This window comes from Molossus molossus, unplaced genomic scaffold (assembly GCF_014108415.1).
Source record: "Molossus molossus isolate mMolMol1 unplaced genomic scaffold, mMolMol1.p scaffold_m16_p_16, whole genome shotgun sequence".
Taxonomy (NCBI): domain Eukaryota; kingdom Metazoa; phylum Chordata; class Mammalia; order Chiroptera; family Molossidae; genus Molossus; species Molossus molossus.
The window spans coordinates 17382606-17401708 of NW_023425351.1; the positions used below are offsets into that span (position 1 = coordinate 17382606).

General features: G+C 38.6%; 1 pseudogene; it reads left to right on the plus strand.

Annotated features, from left to right (window-relative positions):
* The first annotated feature begins 4447 nt into the window (after window positions 1–4447).
* LOC118631866 lies at window positions 4448–7113 on the plus strand (annotated as a pseudogene).
* The last annotated feature ends 11990 nt before the right edge of the window (window positions 7114–19103 follow it).

Genomic DNA, 19103 nt, shown 5'->3' on the forward strand with positions numbered 1-19103 from the left:
AACTGCCATTTGACCCAGTGATCCCACTTCTAGGAATATACCCTAAGAAGCCTGAAACACCAATCAGAAAGAATATATGCACCTCTATGTACATAGCAGCACTATTTACAATTTTAAAGATCTGAATACAGTCCAAGTGTCCATCAATAGGTGAGTGTATAAAAAAGCCCTGGTACATATACACAATGAAACACTATGCAATTGCAAGAAAGAAAGATCTCGTATCATTTGAAGCCAATCAGAGATAGACAAATACCACATGATCTCACTTATTTGTGGAATATAATGAATAAAATATGCTGATGAACAAAATAGACCCAGAGACATAGAAAGGAGTAAAGTTCAGACTGACAAACCCCAGAAGAGGGAGGCGGGGGGGAGGGGTGAGAAATGAGATAAACCAAAGAACTTATATATGCATGTATGCATAACCAACGAACATAGACAACAGTGCTAGTTGGGGGGGGGGGGGGTTGGAGGAGAGTGTCTAGGAGAGAAAAAGAAGAAACATCTGTAACAAAAATAAATCAATAAAAATTGCAAAAACATAAAATAGTCAAAGCATTCTATTATAAATTTACTCATACATCTGTACATAACATAATTACTTAGATTGGCTGTAACATAATTTATGATACCAAATTTGTTCCATATCACATTTTCCTGAAGGTTGGACAATAAAATCGCTAATATGTATTTTCAAAAAATAAAAATAGGAAGTGTGTGTCTGTGCGTGTGTGTGTGTGTGCGTGCGCTTTAACAAGAACCGTAGTGGTACTTCATACTGCATAATATCTGGGTTTAACCCCCATCCCCCAGCTTATATCAGCACTTCTTTATCTCCTATGAGAATCTTTTGAAGGAAATTTACCCAATTTTGCAATGAGGAAGTTTTGTTTAAAATTCTGCCTGAAAATTCTGCAGCACTTACAGATAAAAAGGATTTGCAACAAAGATTTGTACTCTGTAACTAGGTTACACTTCAGATTCATTACATGGTTTGATCGATGTATGGAGAAAATGTTGGGAACATGTGCTGTAGTTTGGCTCAAAGAAAGGAAAAAAACAACACAGTATCTTTTAAAACAAAATAATTTAAATGAAAACCACACAAACAGTGTACATCTCATCCTCATTGGAATACTTTGAGATAAAATAATATTTTTTGATAATTTTAGGACAATTTAAAAATCATAATAAACCCCACATAATTTATTAAAGGAAAAATATATAATAGTGAGCTAATACCAATGCTTCATACTTTCTAGGTACATTTTTATTTATTTTTTATTTTTTTAATTTATCTTTATTGTTGAGAGTATTACAGATGCCCTCCTTTTTTCCCCATTGACCCCTCCACCCCACTCCTACCCCCCACCCCAGTCCTTCACTACACGATTGTCTGTGTGCATTGGTTATGCATATCTGCATGCAAGTTCTTTGGTTAATCGCTTCCATCTCCCCCTGAATCTTCCCTCTAAGATTTCTCGGTCTGTCCCCTGCTTCCATGTCTTTGTATCTATTTTGTTTGTCAGTTTATTTTGTTCATTAGATTCCACATATAAGTGATTATGTAATACTTGCCTTTATTTTAAATTAAGTAATAAGACAATAAAGTAATAGTGAGAATTTTTATTATAAATGCTAAACTAAGGGCTACAGTAAACACAAATCATCACAGCACAGCACAAAATTAATAGAAAGATGGAAGAAATTGGAATTTCAACATGAGGGTATCTACTCTTGTTATATTATATTTTTTCTTCATTCTAAGTCTAACCTATACTGTGAACTGCAAATTCTATTCACAAAGTACAGAGCAAATTATAAGGCGGTGATCTAAAAAAGAATAATAATAAAATACAGCCATGAGGACAAATTGGTCTCGACTTTGGAAAATCAAAGGCAATGTATTTTAAATCAGTATTTTATAATTCTATGGCTTATTGTTCTCAACTGCTGATTAGTTAGTTGAGTAAGAGATGTAATTCCCTGAAACCACTGGAGCTGCCAACAGCAGCCACAGCTAGAGGACTGACTGCCTTCCCGCTGCCTCGGGGAGAAGCTGCACAGCTGCTGGGCAAGGGGCAGGAGCCACAGCACATGCAAAAGGCCAGAAGCCCTCAGATTAGCCCTAAAATCTTACCAAGTGCACCTATGAATAGATGTTGCCATTTTCATCTGTATCAAGTAAGAATTTAGACATTTCTTTCACTGACACATGTTTGGATCCAGAGCGTCCCAAGGTATGAAATGCAGGTGTACTCTCTGTGGCCATTCTCTGCACCCCTGACAAATGTGACCTCTCTAAGCCTTTACTTTTTCATGACTCACCATGTCCGTGTCTACCAGAGATCCACCCCTAATAGCGTTTCTTCCAACTAGCTTAACATGCAATTTATACCTCTCATGTGACATTAATAAATGGTAGTTTCCTACATACATGTATGAACTCTCCTGCTATACTATAAGCTTCTTCTTCTTTTTTTTTATCTTCACCTGGGAACATTCTTTTCCATTTTTTGTTCAGATAGAGTGGGAGGGAGGGAGGGAGAGAGAGAAACATCAGTATGAAAGGGACACATTGAGTGGCTGCCACCCACACAACCCAACCAAGGCCAGGCATGTGCAACCGAGGCATGTGCCCTTAGCGGGAACCGAACCCGGGTCTCTCTGGACCGCAGGCCGACGCTCTAACCGCTGAGCCAAACTGGCCCGGGCCTATAAGCTTCTTTTTAATTTTAGTTTTCAAGTACAGTTTACATTTAACATTATGTTGTATTAATTTTAGGTGTTCAGCAGAGTGGTTAGACAATCACATACTTTACAAAGTGTCCCCCCACAAATTTCCAGTACCCACCTGGCACCACACATAGTTATTACAATATTATTGAATATATTTCCTATGCTGTACTTCATAATTATAAGCTTCTTGAGGGAAAATTTTTCATTCTTTCTTACCTCACAATGCCTGGATCATACAAATGAATTAATGTTGATTGGTTGAATGCATTTCCACTTATTATTGGATTCTACTACCATTTCCAGTACCAATATCAGAATTATCACTGTCTACTCACAATAGCATGTGTAGTATGATTTTATTATTTTAATAAGAATTTTAACCTCTCAATCTCTCCTATTTTATATATATATTACATTTTATGTAAATATGTATCTATGTATATACTTTTTATGTATATATGTATATATTATATGTGTATGTATATAAATATTTCACATTTGTATGTGTATATATGTATGTACAAAAAATACACAGTCTCTACAATTATATATGCATTCTTTATTGGAACAGCTTCTAGTACACTCCTTTGTACATAGTAGGCAATCAACAAAGATATTTTAATTAAATAGTTAATGAAAATGACAGTAAGATTCAAAAGGAAGATGAAAGTTTTTACCTACTCAGAACTCAACCAAGTTTGAATATTTAGATATTTTTCAAAAATGAAGAAAAGCGTGACATATCCTTTTAAACATTTTTAATATTTATTGCTGGTGTATAAAAATACAATTGATTTTTTTAATTAAATTTATTGGGATGACATTGGCTAATAAGATTGTATAGGTTTCAAGTGTACATTTCTATGATACACTAGCTATATATCGCATTGTGTGCCCACCACTCAAAGTCAAGTCCTCTTCCATCGTTATATATTTGACCCCCTTTATCGGTTATTACCCCTTCCTCGCCCTTCCCTGATAACCACCATGCTGTTGTCTGTGTTTATGAGTTTTTGTGTTTGTTTCTTGTTTGTTCATTTATTGCTTTCAGTTTTGTATCTCACAAGTGAAATCACACTGTTTTTTACTTTTTCTGTCTGACATTTCGCTCAGCATGCTCAAGGTGCATCCATGTTGTCACAAATAATGGCTCGTTAGTCTAGGGGTAGGATTGTTTCTTAGGGTGACATATCCTTTTTGTGATCGACTTCTATATCTCTTCTCATATCAATGCATTCAGGGAGTGACATTGAAAATTCTCATATATGTGAATAATAAGCCGTTATTCACTTAATTTTCATTCCTAGCACTTCACACTCTAAGGTATTCAGATACCTTTGTAGATTCAAAGTAAATAAATTTTATCATTGATAAAATTGTCGTATAAAATGATATGCTTGCGGAGGGGGCCGCCCAAGCAGCCCTCGGCTCCTGCTGCAGAGCTCGTTGTCCGGGACCTGCCGCCGCCGCCCCCATGTCCCCACCCACTGGGGGCTGCCCTCCCAACACCTATGCAGCAGCCCAGGCTGGTAGGCTGCTGCCCAGGCTGAGGTGGCGTCCAAGGCGCAGCCGGGGCCAGCCGCAGCCATTAGCCACGGCCACCAGCTCCCCCACCACCGGTGCCCAGGGCCGTAAGGGGTGAGGGGAGAGGCCATCTGGCTCCAAGGCCCGTCCCTCCAGACCGTCCACAAAGTGGTGCACCATGACCACCAGAGGAAGCGACTCCAAGGGGACCCAGGATTCTGAGGACGATGAGGACGATGCGGTGGAAGAGGACACCCAGGCCAGTTATCGCAGGGAAAGCCGCTCCAGGAGCCATAGCACCTACCGCAGCGCTGCAGGTCAGCGTCCTGTCTTGGAAGCAGTATGGCCAAGGGGAGAAAGGATGGTTCTCATGATTCAGATTTGAGGAGGGGCTCAGTTTGCCAGAACTGGACTGGCACTTCTGAATTTCCGGAGCTCCTGCTGACCTCCAAACTCCATTGAAGAGGTCAAGCCTCCAAAAAAGGTAGGAGATCCCTGCTCAGCCTCCTTGGGAGGCCGATGCTACAGCCCTGCAGCAGACTGCAGCTCCTTCAAAGCACTCTGAGGTGACACTTCCACTTCCAGGGCCTGTTGATGCTCAGCGGGTATGCTTTTCTGAGGTCATAATTCAACCTTTGAACCTGGAGCTAACCATGATTCTCAAACCTACTTCAGAGGCTGTTGCTACAGCTTTGAAGTTGACTGCAGCTCCTCCAAAGCACCCCGCGGTCACATTTCCACTTCCAGAGCCAATTCAGGCTCAGCAGCTAACCGTGACTGAACTCACATATCAAACTTGGACCTGGAGTTCACCATCATTCCGGAACCTAATTCGTAGGCTGATACTACAACCTTGTAGCCTACTACAGCTCCTTCAAAGCACGTTTAGGGCACACTTCCATTTCCAGAGCCTGTTCAAGCTCAGCAGCCAACCTTGACTGAAGTCACAGTTCATCTTTGTACCTGGAAGGTACCATAACTCAGGAATCAGAGTCATCTGAAGCAGTTCCTCCCACATCTAAACAAAATGCTACCATGAATATATGTGAGCTCTGTACTTGCAATAATAGGACAATGTCAGGTTTTGGTCTTGGCATAAAGCAGAGACTCCACAGAGTACCTATGCCAAACAAAGTCAACACTTACTTTGGTACCTTCACCATCTTTAATTTCTAAGCAACTCTTTTTCTTCCATTGATAAAGATAAATAAAAGTCATACCATTTGTCTAAGAAACTAATTCTCAGTGAAAATAATTTGAGAGAATCACATAAGGATTCACTGAAGGCCTGCTATCCCTCCAGTATTTAAATCTTGGTTGCAATTTAATGACAGAACTGAGGTTTGGAACATTTCAAGCCTGGCATGGAATAAAGTTTTTACACAAGTTAATTCTCAATTGTTATTCTCTGACAACTGCTGAAGATCCGTATCTTCTTAATTTGCCAGCATTAAAATATTTAGACATGGGAACAACACAAGTGTCACTTATAACAGTTGAGAGCATCCTCATGATGGCCCTTGAATTGGAAAAGCTGATCTTACCTAGCCATTTGGGCCGTTGTCTCTGAAAATTTAAAACTAATCACATAATCTCACTTATTTGTGGAATACAATGAACATAACAGTCTGAGAAATTTGGTAGACCCAGAGCTGTGGAAGTAGGGTACAGACTGACAACCCTCAGAAGAGGGTGTGGTGGGTAGGGAAGAGATAAACCACAGAACTCATATGCATGCATGCATAACCATTGGACATGGACGACAGAGCTGGGTACGGGGTGGGGGGTTGGGGAGGAAAGTGTCATTGGGGAAAAAAAGAGAAACATCTGTAACAAAAATAAATTAATAAATTGATTAAGAGTCAAAAAACAAAACAATAAAAACCTAAAAGAATTAGATAATGCTGTTGTATTCCACAGACATACCTGAGTTGGTGGTATTTCAGCGAAGTCATGTTGTAACCATAGGTCTGACTCTGTTCTGTTGAATGGTGGGATGGGTGAAATTGCAGGCTTGTGACAGGTGTTTCTAAATAGCTGGACAACCAGTATCAATATATTTTGAAGAAAACCATATTGTAAGCCTTTCACTAGTTATTTACAAATATAAAATCATTCAAAACTTTGAGATTTTTTTAATGTTTTTAAGTTTTACGTTGCATGGACAAAGGACATCATTTTTATTTTTATTTATCCACACACAAGGACATTTTTCAGATAGAGTGGGAGGGAGAGACAGAGAAACATCGACGTAAGAGAGACACATCAACTGGCTGCCATCCACACGACCTCAACTGGGGCCGGGGACAAACTACAACCGAAGTACGTGCCCTTAGTGGGAACCGAACCCGGGACCTCTCTGGTCTGCAGGCCGACGCTCTAGCCACTAAGTGAAACTAGCCAGAGCGACAAAGGACGTTATTTAAGCCTATCTCGATCACTCTTCAATCTCATTACAGACTTTACGGTGACAGATTTCCCCCAAAGAAGGTGTTCTTTCCGCATTTTCAGTTCTTGTGTGTTACCCATGTGTCTTTTATTGGGCTTCTTCAAGTTTCTGTTGATTACACGGTTCCAATCATCATTTCCCAGTGTTTCTGGAAATTGTTCTGTGTGCTGTAAGGAGGCAACAACAGAAATGAAACTTCCAAAGTAAAGAAGAAGAAGGAGAAGAAGAAGAAGAAGAAGAAGAAGAAGAAGAAGAAGAAGAAGAAGAAGAAGAAGAAGAAGAAGACGACGACGACGACTGTGGGCAAGACAGTCAAACTGCATTGTGATGCTGAATGTCTGACAGACACCCATTGTGGTCTCCTAATAAAGCTTTTCAGTGCACAGTCAGAGTAAAGGTTTACAAGGCAGAGTGAGATACAGATCAATGGGGAAATATTAATGAGAGGACAGACACCAAGGAAGAACAGGAAGAGGAGGAGTCAAATGAGCTCACAAAAGAAGTGCCAGGATATGAGTATAGCAACAAACTCATCATGGCAGTGCTTAGTACCTGTGATTATAGCAGCAACAATTTTTATTGCAATTTACTGTCAAAGAACACCATCAAAAGAAGGTAAAGAAGGAAGATCAATGGTCTTTCTCCAATTCTCTGGTATAAGAGATATTCACTAGAGCATGGGGTGAAGGAGGGCAGTTTCTAGAGGAAGTGACTGCTCTGGGTAAGGGATATGTATGGACCTCTCAGTGCTATTTTACACAAGAAAAACATGGAGCAGAAGCCACCCAACATGGATTCAGCTAATGAGCATGAGCTTTTCAACAAAATAGAGCAGGCTGAAGCCTCCCCCTCAAAAGCCAGTATTGATGCATCAGACTAGGTTGCTGAAGAGACAGATGAAGAAAGTAAAACACGGTATAGCCACTGAGTGAACCCCATCAGGCTACCTGCAAATCGTACTTGGAAATGTTGGCTCAGGATGGCTGATAAAATATATATTCTAAAAAAAAAAAAAGAAGAAGAAAAAAAAATATATGCTTGATATTGAATTTTTTTTTCAATGCTAATCATTTATGTCAATAAAAGTAACTATTTCTTTGTGAAATCAACTTCCTGTTATAATTTTATTACCTTTGGCAATCACGCCTGCCAGTTTCCAAAGTTAAGCTTAACAATGAGATCATTTAAACATACCTTGTCTAGATATGAGCACTATTTCAGAATGACTTCTTAGGCTAAGATTTCATTGAATGTAGCATTCCTGGTAACTTAAAGCGATGATCCAATTGACAGTGAAGTAAATGGAAATTTTGGTTTTCATTTCAAATTTTAGATTCAGCTATTTGTCTACATTTTCATTCAGCTATTCATTCATATTTGCTGAGCTTTTATCATGTGTACATGCGCCATCTGTATACTGCATGGTGTATAAATATTAATAAGACATATTCATTGTCCTTATGGTATTCACAATTTAGAATGGAAAATAAATCCCCATAAATAACGTTAGTACAATATATAGACATAGCATGTTGTTATATTAGTAGCATTCTTCATCTTAGTAACTGGCAGAATCAAAAATCAAAACCAAGGATCCTGCCTGGAGTCTGCAGGCTTAGACACTTTACTATACTGGGTGTTGTAATGACTTTATTTCCATTCTGTATCTGAGAGAAAGATGTTATCATTAGGAGAAATAGGAAACTCAGGAAAAAAAAGTAACTTAGAAAGTTAAAAAAAAGTAGATTTGAATATACAATATTTATTCTGAAGTAGTAACAGATGACAAGCTAGACATGTAGACAATTTGTAAAATTAAAGTATATAGAAAGTTAGAGCTAGAAATGCAATCTTCAAAATAGGACCAAACCCAGTGAGGTGATTTGCTAAGACAGCAAATCATTCCAGTGTCACCTGAAATTGTATGCCTTTCTCCAGTGGTCATTTTTTTAATGTTGAAAACTTATACAATCAATATTATGAGAATAGTAGAATTATCAATTAAGAATTGAACTCAATTTAAATAAGATTTAATTAAACACAAATATGAGTTACGCTTATTTTGTATAACAAAAAAACAAACATAAGGCAGTGTTTATTAGAAAAAAATGTTTAGACTCCTATAGTCCCAAGATTACAAGGTTTCATTAACCATTATAATAATCAAAATTACCCTCCAACTTATAGTCAATAAATAAATATGAAGGTTAATGATGGAGATCCTAGAAACGATACTAACTGCTGAAAGAAAAAATAATATTGTTAAGATATAGTCTGCATTTCATTTTCTCATATTTATTACTTGAGCATGAAGTTTCTTTTATAGTAATATGAGTCTTTTGGTTACTGAGTTTACACTCTCTACTCAATCCCCAGCTGATTTAATTACTGAAGTGAACAAAATAGATCAACTAGAGAGATTAGTAGATGCATTCTCTACATGAAGCATTTGGAACTACAATTGAAGGATTCTCCAAAGTACAATGTACCAAAGCTAAAAACCAAAACAAAACAGTCCTTACTCAGTAACATTAGACAAATAATTCTCTTTAGTTTTTCTAATGGCAAGTGAAATGAACATTTATTGCTTAAATGGGGAAAAATTAAGAAATTAGTGTTCTAAAGAATAAAAATGAATTTAAATTGTCTGAAAGGATCCCAAGCTGAACTGTTGAAGAATTTAGGCTCTGCTTTCTGGCAGGGAAATCTATATTGAAAAAACTTTGTGGAAATACTGGAAAGAACCAATCTCCAAATGCTTTAAGAAGATATGGAAATAAAGGTTTTATGCTCTGTTGCAGTCAAGTAGATGACAGGGTTAGAAGCACATGCAAATACATGACATCAGATAATGAAGTTTAGTAAGATTCTCTACTCACTTACCTGGTCTAGTCACCTACACCTAGTCTCAGCTTCATCATCTGTAAAGTGGGGACTTTCGACTAGATGATCACAAAGTCCTCTTTGAATTCTACCTAATAGTCCATTAAAATATAAATTGTCAATGGACATTTTATTCAGGTCTTGAAGAACTAACAAAGAGGGATCGAATGAAGTCATTTTCCATTATCTTGGAAAGCTCAGAGAGGTGGAAGAAAATCAACTAGCTTTGATGTTTTTCCCCAATAAACAATAAAACCTGTCTTTTTCCCTTATGCAATACAATTTGGAAGCCATGAAGGAACAGTCAGTAATATTACTTATGCTGCATATTTCAAAAAGGTTGGTGATTCACTGGAAGCAGGGCATCCTGGGCCCGAATACCTGACTGCCCTTTATTGATGTGCTCTAAACCAGTTGGACCCAATAGGAAAGATACTTCAGCCACCTCTTCAAGGCAGCTCAAGGCACTCATCTTTGCTGCTGCTCTTGCACCTGTAGATCCAGGGACAAAAGTACTATCTCCCCTCCTCCCAGAGGGAAGGAAGGATTATTTTTGTCAAGGGACACGCACTTCTACACACTCCTTATGCTGGTGACTCACCCCTTCTTTCTTGCTTCTTCACTCTGGTCTTAGGAAGGCAGGAGTTGACATTAGACATGGATTTTACTCTACTCATACCAAGCATGATTGTGATCTTGATATACAGGCCCACTTGTTTTGGCAGAAAGGAACCTCTCTTAGTCCCACTTCTAGAACTAAAAGCTTGGTGATGAATTTGCACAACCCATGAGATAAGCCACACACAATGCTTGCACAGACCTGGCTGGTGTAGTTTGATTAGTTGGAGCATCGTGTCATGCACTTAAAGATGGTGGGTTAAATTTCCAGGGGCACATGCCCAGGCTGTAGGTTCCATCTCTGGTAGGGGTGTGTTCGGGAGGCAACTAATCGATGTTTCTCTCTCACATCAATGTTTCTCTCTCTCTCTCCCTCTCTCTCTAAAATCAATTTTAAAAAAAGGTTAAAAAATGACTTGCACAGTAATGCAAATTTATTACTTTTAATATATATTGCTTATTATGCCATTTATTATTCATTACTATAGTATAAGATGTGTACATAAATATGTATACTCTGTAGATCAAACATTACATAACTTTGTTGAGAGAACTAGAATTTCATGTGGGAATTGAAAGGAGATAGTAGTTAGGGAACAATGTTATGAAGCTATAATGGGAAAAAGGGTAAAGCAGAATGAATAGGGCATGTTCATTTCCAGCATGTTCTACTTACCAGATATCCTGAGAGGTATGGTGTAGAAAATTACTATAAGAATGCAGTCTATCCTCAGTGTGTGCCCTGAGAATCTGGTGGAAACATGTACTTTTGCACTTGCTGTACATGAACACTATATAGTAAATAAGGATATGAAGTTACTTCAGATTTAGTTCCTACACTATTATCAATAGTTAACTTCTATGGTGCCCCCATAACTTGCTTATTTGGCAAGTTTTATCTGCAATTTCAATTTGTATCAGACCAAGATCTGGCAGATACTTCTTGAAGCATCAGAGATGTATAATAGCCCAAAGACATGCCAAGATGGGCTTCTTTACTGGTAAAGAACACACTAACACTTTTGAGAGATCCTCTTCATGTCGATTGCTACACTGAGCTCCAATGGCAAAATATGGGTTAAAGTCTCATTTTTTTATCCCGCTTAGCCAATTTTTCTTTATATGTTCAGCAGTGCAGCAAAAGTTAATTCATTCTAAAGCACATGGTTTTCCAGCAACATTGTCAATATTAAAATGTTCCTTTGCAGCTCTGGCCTACCCAGTGTATAGATGAAGAGAAAATACAGATGGGCTGACAAGCAGGGCTGTACTTTGTTGTACTAGAAAAAACTATCAAAGAGCTCCTCTGAATCATTTTCTTTATTCCAACATATACGCTTCTGCTAAAGTTCAGAAGTGAGTGCTTTTATTATTTTTTTGCCCACCCCTATCCTATTAGCTGAGCTGTTTATAGATCTTTAAATAGGATAGGCATTTTCCCCCTTAAGACAGCAAAGAGAAAAGCCTACCAATTATTCCTCTTTTGACTTCAATGAAATCTCTTTAAAAGAAAGAAAAAGAATTCAATATGATTTCTTTAGAAAATGCCCTCCCACCAATATAGTTACATGCAAGGCAGAGAAAATGTCTGCTGTTTCTTACAAAGGGATATGAAACAGCCTGATAGTTCCCAAATGATTGATGGGAAAATACGAAACAGGCCAATACTGTAGTCTATGATGTCTGCACTGTGACAAGCTCAGCCTGTTCCTCCACAGTGAAGGACAGCCTGCCTACATGCTAGGTGTGGGGGGCCTTGTGGTGGGGTGGCTGCCATCTTTGTTCCTTCAGCTATGCAGTGGCTGATAACCCACAGGACTTTTGGCAGAGGAGAAGACTCAAAATCAGGTCACCCAGATAAACCTCTAGAAACTTCCAGCTGATCAGGGTAACTATTCTTTATTAATAATACCTTCTACAATGAAGGTCCCTGTCCTTTCCTCAGTATGGCATTAAACAATGCAATAGTAACCCCAACTTAAAATGCTTCATCCATTTTATTTTGTATTGTATTTTATCCTCTAGCCAAACCCCTTTTTAGCTGAAATCCCAATGGAGTAGCAAGTCGGTGTCCTTTCTGTCTCAAAGTTGGGTCATATATCAGAGTAAAGTCCTTCTCTTTTATCTTCTTTAAGAGCCAAGCAGACTAGAAGTCATCCATTGAAAGTTCCTTGTGTCTCTCAATAAAAATGTTTAGACATTCTCCAATTTGCTACAAAGAGAAAGAAAATAAAGTACGTACTTTATATAAAGGGGCTGCCGACACTGGATAGAAGGAAAATAATTATATACTTCTCAATAAACTAATCAATGTTGATGGATATCCACCGCAGTTTGCAGGCAGTTGGACTGCAGAATCCGTGTGGTTGATCCTTCTCACGGACGTGGCACAGTGGAAAGCCCTGAGCCATCCAGTGCCTCCGCCTGCTCTGTGCTGAGTGTCCCTGAAGATGCACCAGTGCTTCACACAGGTGCCTTGTTTTCAGTGTGCTTATGGTCTAGAAAGAGACATGGAGATAAAATCACAGCAGCTCCTATGAATTATAATTAACTATGTACTATGTACAGTGCTAAGTCATTTCAGACATTATTTCACTATGTTTTATGTTTTCACATGTGAGAAAATAGCTTTGTAATGTGCCTGAATTAGAATCCTCACTTCAGGATTCAAGTTGCATCTCGATCTGAAGGGCATTTGCTAATTTAATGAATAATAGAAGGTTGAATTGTATACATTCCAAAACACAAATTCAAAGGAAATCTGTTGAGCCATTATCAATATGACATAGATTTTTTTAAAAATCTGATAGTAATAAAAATTGGTGTGTACTGGGACATCTGGAACATCCACCTGGGCCCCAGTCTGTGCTCATAATAAGAACAAAACAAGACAGTTGGGTTAGATACACAGTCTGGGCTACGAGACTGATTCTCAGAATGAAGCTAAGCACATTCATGGGTTGAATCTTGATTTTGTCTTCACTCACTTCCACTAAATGACCATAGCATAGATGACATGCTTTTTTGTTGTTATTGTGATCATGCTTTCATAACACCAAACGTAGATGCCAGGAAGCAATAACAATCTCTTTGTATAATTAAAAATTGGGGCTGCCTCATGAAAAAGGAAATGTAAAGTGGCCTCAGATAAGTAAAATGTATATAACTTTTGCTTTGCTGATGGCAAATTACAAAATAGGTGTGCTTTTTGTTGTCATTGATTTGTTTCCTAAAAGAAAAATGACTTGTCTGGTTGGTGTGTTTCAGTGGTTGAGCATCTAGCCATGCACCAAGAGGTCGCTGGTTCTATCCCCAGTCAGGGCACATACTCCGGTTGTGGGTCAAACCCCCAGTATATATATATACACACACATACACATATATATAAGAAAAATGACTTAAATCAAGTACTTCGGAGGCACGAGGTGGTGGAAAGTGCATACGCTTGGGAGTAGGTTGAAATTCCAACTCTGCCATTTACTGTTTTTGTGACCTTAGATAAGATATTCAATCTCTTTAAGCTTTTCTCCTAATATTTAAATGGGTCTTTAGAAATTACCTTATAAGGTTTTAAAAACATTAAGTGACATAGTAAACCTAAATGGCTTCTGATATAATTAGAGAGGCTCCTGTCCTCTCACTACCTAAAGGCTCAAAACTGCCCCTTCCACTCAAGACAGAGAATACTAAGTTTTGAACAAGGAACACAGTCTTATATTCCCGACAAAGGCTAAAATAGATGAAAGAGAAAATAGCACGGACATGTAAAAAAGAAGTGCAGGAAATATAAAAAGTGAAAATGAAAAAGAGGAAGAGGAAGTTACTTCTAAACGTCAATGAAACCTGACTCAATCCTGGGATATTTACAATAATGATGACTAAGCCTTTTAATATATGCTGCTGTGGAGCCAAGGCTCACGCACAGCAACATTTAATTTAGAAAGTAGGGAAATGCTACAATCTGGATAGGCATACACCGAGTTATCTCAGGAAAATTTATTTCCACATATAAAACTGGAATAAATCTGTTTTAATGAAGGCTTCAATTGTCCTTTTCTAGATTAAACCATATGTAATTTAAAGAACTTATATGTACATCATTTTAAAACATCTTTAAAATCTCTCTAAGGCAACTCCCTGAGGTATCTGAGCCCCCAAGAGAGAAATGTGATTCAAATCAGTCCTCAAGCTGTTCCAATAAGGAGCTATGGCTGAAAGGAAGTTTGAGGAGGAGGTGTATTTTAAAAGTTACTTATATCTTAGAGAAAGGCCTGGAAAAATGGATTGGAAAGTGAAATCTGAATGAAGAGGTTTAGATCAGCCAGTGAACTCCTCTAATCCTGAAGAAAACTCAAGACAGTTGGGAATTTGTCATTCAGACCTGGTGGTTGCTGCAATCAACCTTCTTGAACGTATCCCGTATCCCCGAGAAAATGGTATTACTCGGGTGCAGTGATGTTCCACCTTCTTCATCTCGTGGCACACATCAACCAATTACTAAAATTCTGCAGCACACCAACAAATACAGTATTTTGTTTGCCGATCTAACAACAACAAAAATTAAAGGTATATTGTTGACTCATTCACACCAACAGCTATTGTTTTGTTGGCTGTTGTCATTTTTTTATTTGACAGTCTGAGGGAAAAGAGGCCAGTGCCTCTGACTAATAGTCAGGTATTGCATGTTTTAAAAATTCTCGCAGCATGTCCGGCCAGTGTGGCTCAGTGGTTGAGTGTCGACCCGTGCACCAAGAAGTCACCAGTTTGATTCCCAGTCAGGGCACATGCCCAGGTTGTGGGCCAAGTCCCCTGTGGGGGCCATGCAGGAGGCAGCCAATCGATGTTCTCTCTCATCAATGTTTCTATCTCTCTCTCCCTCTCCCTTTCTCTCTCTCTCTAAAATCAATAAAGGAAAAAAAAAGTTTAAAAAAAAATTCTCACAGCACATGAAGTTGAAAATCACTGCTTTTGCACACATTACCATTTGAATCCAGGATGCCTTGCTTGATTTCCATTATCACCTCTCTTTTCCTCCTCTAGATTCTATCTTAATTCCATAATCAGAACATTCAAATGAATGTATCCTCAATTTGCAATTGTTTTTCCCAAAGCGCTGACACCTAGGAAAGGCTTGCCATTATTTCCATTTAACTAATGGAGGAATTGTGATGGTGGAGTGAGCCTTCTGAATGGGCATCAGGACACTTCATTTTGGCAGTATGCTAAACTTCAGAGGTAAGTCACTTGACCTCCCTGGCTCTCATCTCAGAGCAATAGGGCTGACTAGCCCATCTCTGAGGTCCTTTTTTGCTCAAACATCCTATGATTCTGTAATGTACTTGCTAAGTGCTATGCCTAATCACACAATTACCCAATGGTCCTCCTGAACTAGAAGTGGATGATCACTAGTCAGGGGCATTGTAGAGGGTATTCATAAATTAGCTGGAGGTCAGATTATAACCTCTGTAGTCACTTCTAACTCTGATTCTCTCCTGGCTTCTATGTCTGCTGACTCTTAGTCCAATGCATTATCCATCAGAAGGACATTACCTCTTCTTGGAAGCAGCCGATTTCTAGTTCATTAATAGAGAAATTGTGAACATTAAAAGCAGGCTGTGTGAGTGAATGATAAATATAAACCATTACCAACTTGTCCTCATACAAAAATAATTACATACGAAATTCTTTTCATCTCATTGTAAAACAATTCTTGCCATGAGAAACAGAGAAAACAGAGGCATCATTTTAGTGCCCCCAAGTGGGGAACAACAATGGCTGCAGTTAAATGACACCTTTCAATGGCATTTAGGGGCATCCTGTAGCCACTTGAATGGATCTGTGGTCCTCTTGTACTGTCCATGACTATTTTGTTCTATAAGTTCTTCCAGAAATGTTCAGCCTCATCCTAGAGAGCCTGCAGCTATCTAGGAAGACAAAAGCTATTCTGATTGGCCCCCGTAAGCATATGGTCCTCACAGGTATTCCAACTGACTTGGATATGTTCCAAAATGTCCAAGCTGAACTGAGGGGTCTCCAGAGATCCATCTGAACTCACATGTATTAAGAGTCCTGGAACTATTTAGTCCTACTCACACTCAGAATAATGGGCAGAAAGAATGGCTTGTTTTTGTTTTTGTTTTTTTTGAATCCTCACCCAAGGATATTTTTTCTGTTTATCTTCAGATAGTGTGGAAAAGGAGACAGAGGGAAAAAGGGAGAGAGAGAGAAACATCGATGTGAGAGAGACATATCGACTGGTCGCCTCCCGCACAACCCTGACCAGGGCCGGGGATGAACCACAACCAAGGTACGTGCTCTTGGCCAGAATAGAATCCAAGACTCACTGGTCCATGGACCGATGCTCTAACTACTGAGCCAAACCGGCCAGGGCAAGAATAGTTGTTTTTTAAAATAGTTAAGTTCGCTCAGCCAGGGTAGCTCAGTGGTTGATCATCGACCCATGCACAAAGACATCACTGGTTTGATTCCTAGTAATGGCACATGCCCGGGTTGTGGGCCCAATTCCCGGTGGGGGTCATGTAGGGGCAGCCAATCAATGTTTTCTCTCATCAACATTTCTATCGCTCTCTTCCTCTCCCTTCCTCTCTCTAAAATCAATAAAGAAAAAAACTTTTTAATAAAATAATTTTAAATAGTTAAGTTCCAATTTGTCTCCTGATTTCCACAACCTGCATTCCAGAGTTGGAGATTCTCAGACAGAGCTACGTGACAAAACCGTGTCTCCATTTACTAGCACATGTATTAGCATTTGAAAATGTTGGTTGGACATGAAGAAGCCCCAATGTTGTTTTGTCACAATAGCCAATGACCAGAAATAGCATTATAAAGTAGCTCCTCTGAGTAATTGGGTTTTGTCTAAGAATAATGCATGCTTTTCCATTCATTTTTTCCAATGACATCTTAGTAATTTTGATCTTCATTTGGACTAAGACTTCAGCAATTACTATCTGCATAACTTACTTTAGATATTTTTTAAACTTTATTATTTCTAAACCTCATATCTTCTGCAGAACTTTAATAGTATAACATATCTTATAAGACTTTTACAAGGAGTAAATATGATTATATAAATACAGGATGGAGTAAAACACATAATGATCTAAGAAACACCCATAAGCACTCATAATTTAAACTAATATGTCATGAGCCTCTATGATGTGTAGGTCAACAGTTCCTCCAGCCTTGGAGATTGCTACATATAGTGAGTGCGTGTAAGCAAGCTTCATATGTGCAAAAAACATGGAAACCATTAAAACTTTAAGTGAGGTTACAACATAGAAAATGGAAACTGATACCACAAGAGGTATTACATAGTTCACACAAAAATATAGAACATCTTAAGTGCCAAGTGAACAGTCCAGATAACCTCTATCATATAACTTCAGAAGGCACTGTTCTGGATTAAAATGTTCAGGGAAGGCTTTATGAAAATGGTTTCAAATCGAGAGGAGAGAAAGGAGGTAAGGAGATTAGAAGTTCTAAGTTGGGGTAATATATGAGTAGCCACAGCATGAAAAGTTGGGAGACTTATTGAAGAACAATGAATTTTCCTGAAGCAAATATTGGAAATATTATACTATAAATAATTAGACCTGTTATTGTTAACAAGAACAAGCCATGAGCCATAAGCTAAAAATCCAGGCTTTGATTTACTATGCTAATAAATATAGTATTTATCTTGTAGACCGGAAATGAACATAGCACACATGTCATGTATCTACCTGCATTTCTTCTTCCCAGATCTATGATGACTATCACTATTGAAGATCTCTTTCATATAGGTTAAGAACCTTCCATACAGGTTCTTAAACTCACCTTCAACTACCACCTCAGGGCCTGGCTCCTTCTATCCATTATTCTCTCTCCAACATCTTCAATCTTTTTTTCTCTACACTGTTTTTTCTTTCTTTTCTCAACATACTCAGGCATCCTCTGTCTTATGATGCTTCCTTTGACCAGCATCTCATTCCTTGTTTCCTTTTCTCACCAACGTTTTGATGTGCCACTGTACCCATTTCCTCTCATTCTTCAGTACGTGTTTCTTTCTTCACACCCCTGCAAGCTAATTATACTTTTGTTAGTTAAAATTGTCTTCATGTCATCAATGATTTCCTAATTAAGTCCAATTCAATCTTCATCATAATAACTTGTATTCAAATGTCAACAACAATTTTCTTTTTTGGGGGGTGTGTGTGTGCACGTTAATCCTCACCTGAGGATATTTTTTCCGTTTATTATTATTATTTTTAATCCTCACCCAAAAAATATTCTTTCCATTTATCTTCAGATAGAATGGGAGTAAGGAAGAAAGAGAGAGAGAAACATCGACATGAAAGAGAGACATCGACTGGGTGCCTCACACAGGACCCCGACCAGGGCCAGGGACCAAACTGCAACCCAGGTGTGTGCCCTTGACCAGAATCAAACCCGTGATTCCTTGGTCCACAATCCAAAGCTCTAACCGCTAAGCCAATGCAGCCCAGGCTTCCAGGGATTTTTAGAGATAGTAGGAAGTGAGGGAGGGAGGTGGGGAAACAGAAAGAGAAACATCAATGTGAGAGAGACACATCAACCAGTTGCCTCTCGCAGGAGCCCCAGCTGAGGCTGGGGATAAATCCACAACCAAGGTACAGGCCCTTGACCAGGTATCGAATCTATGACCCTTCTATGTGTAGGCTGACACTCTAACCACTTAGACACACCAGCCAAGGCCAATTTTCTTTCTGAAACTCTCTTATTTTGCGTCTCAGAATTCTAGACTATTTTTGTTCTTTCTGTAGCTCTCTGATAAGCAATTTTCTGTCTTCTTCAAGATGATCAAGAGGAATATCTCGAGGGAAGTAAGGGTGCAGAGATAGAAATA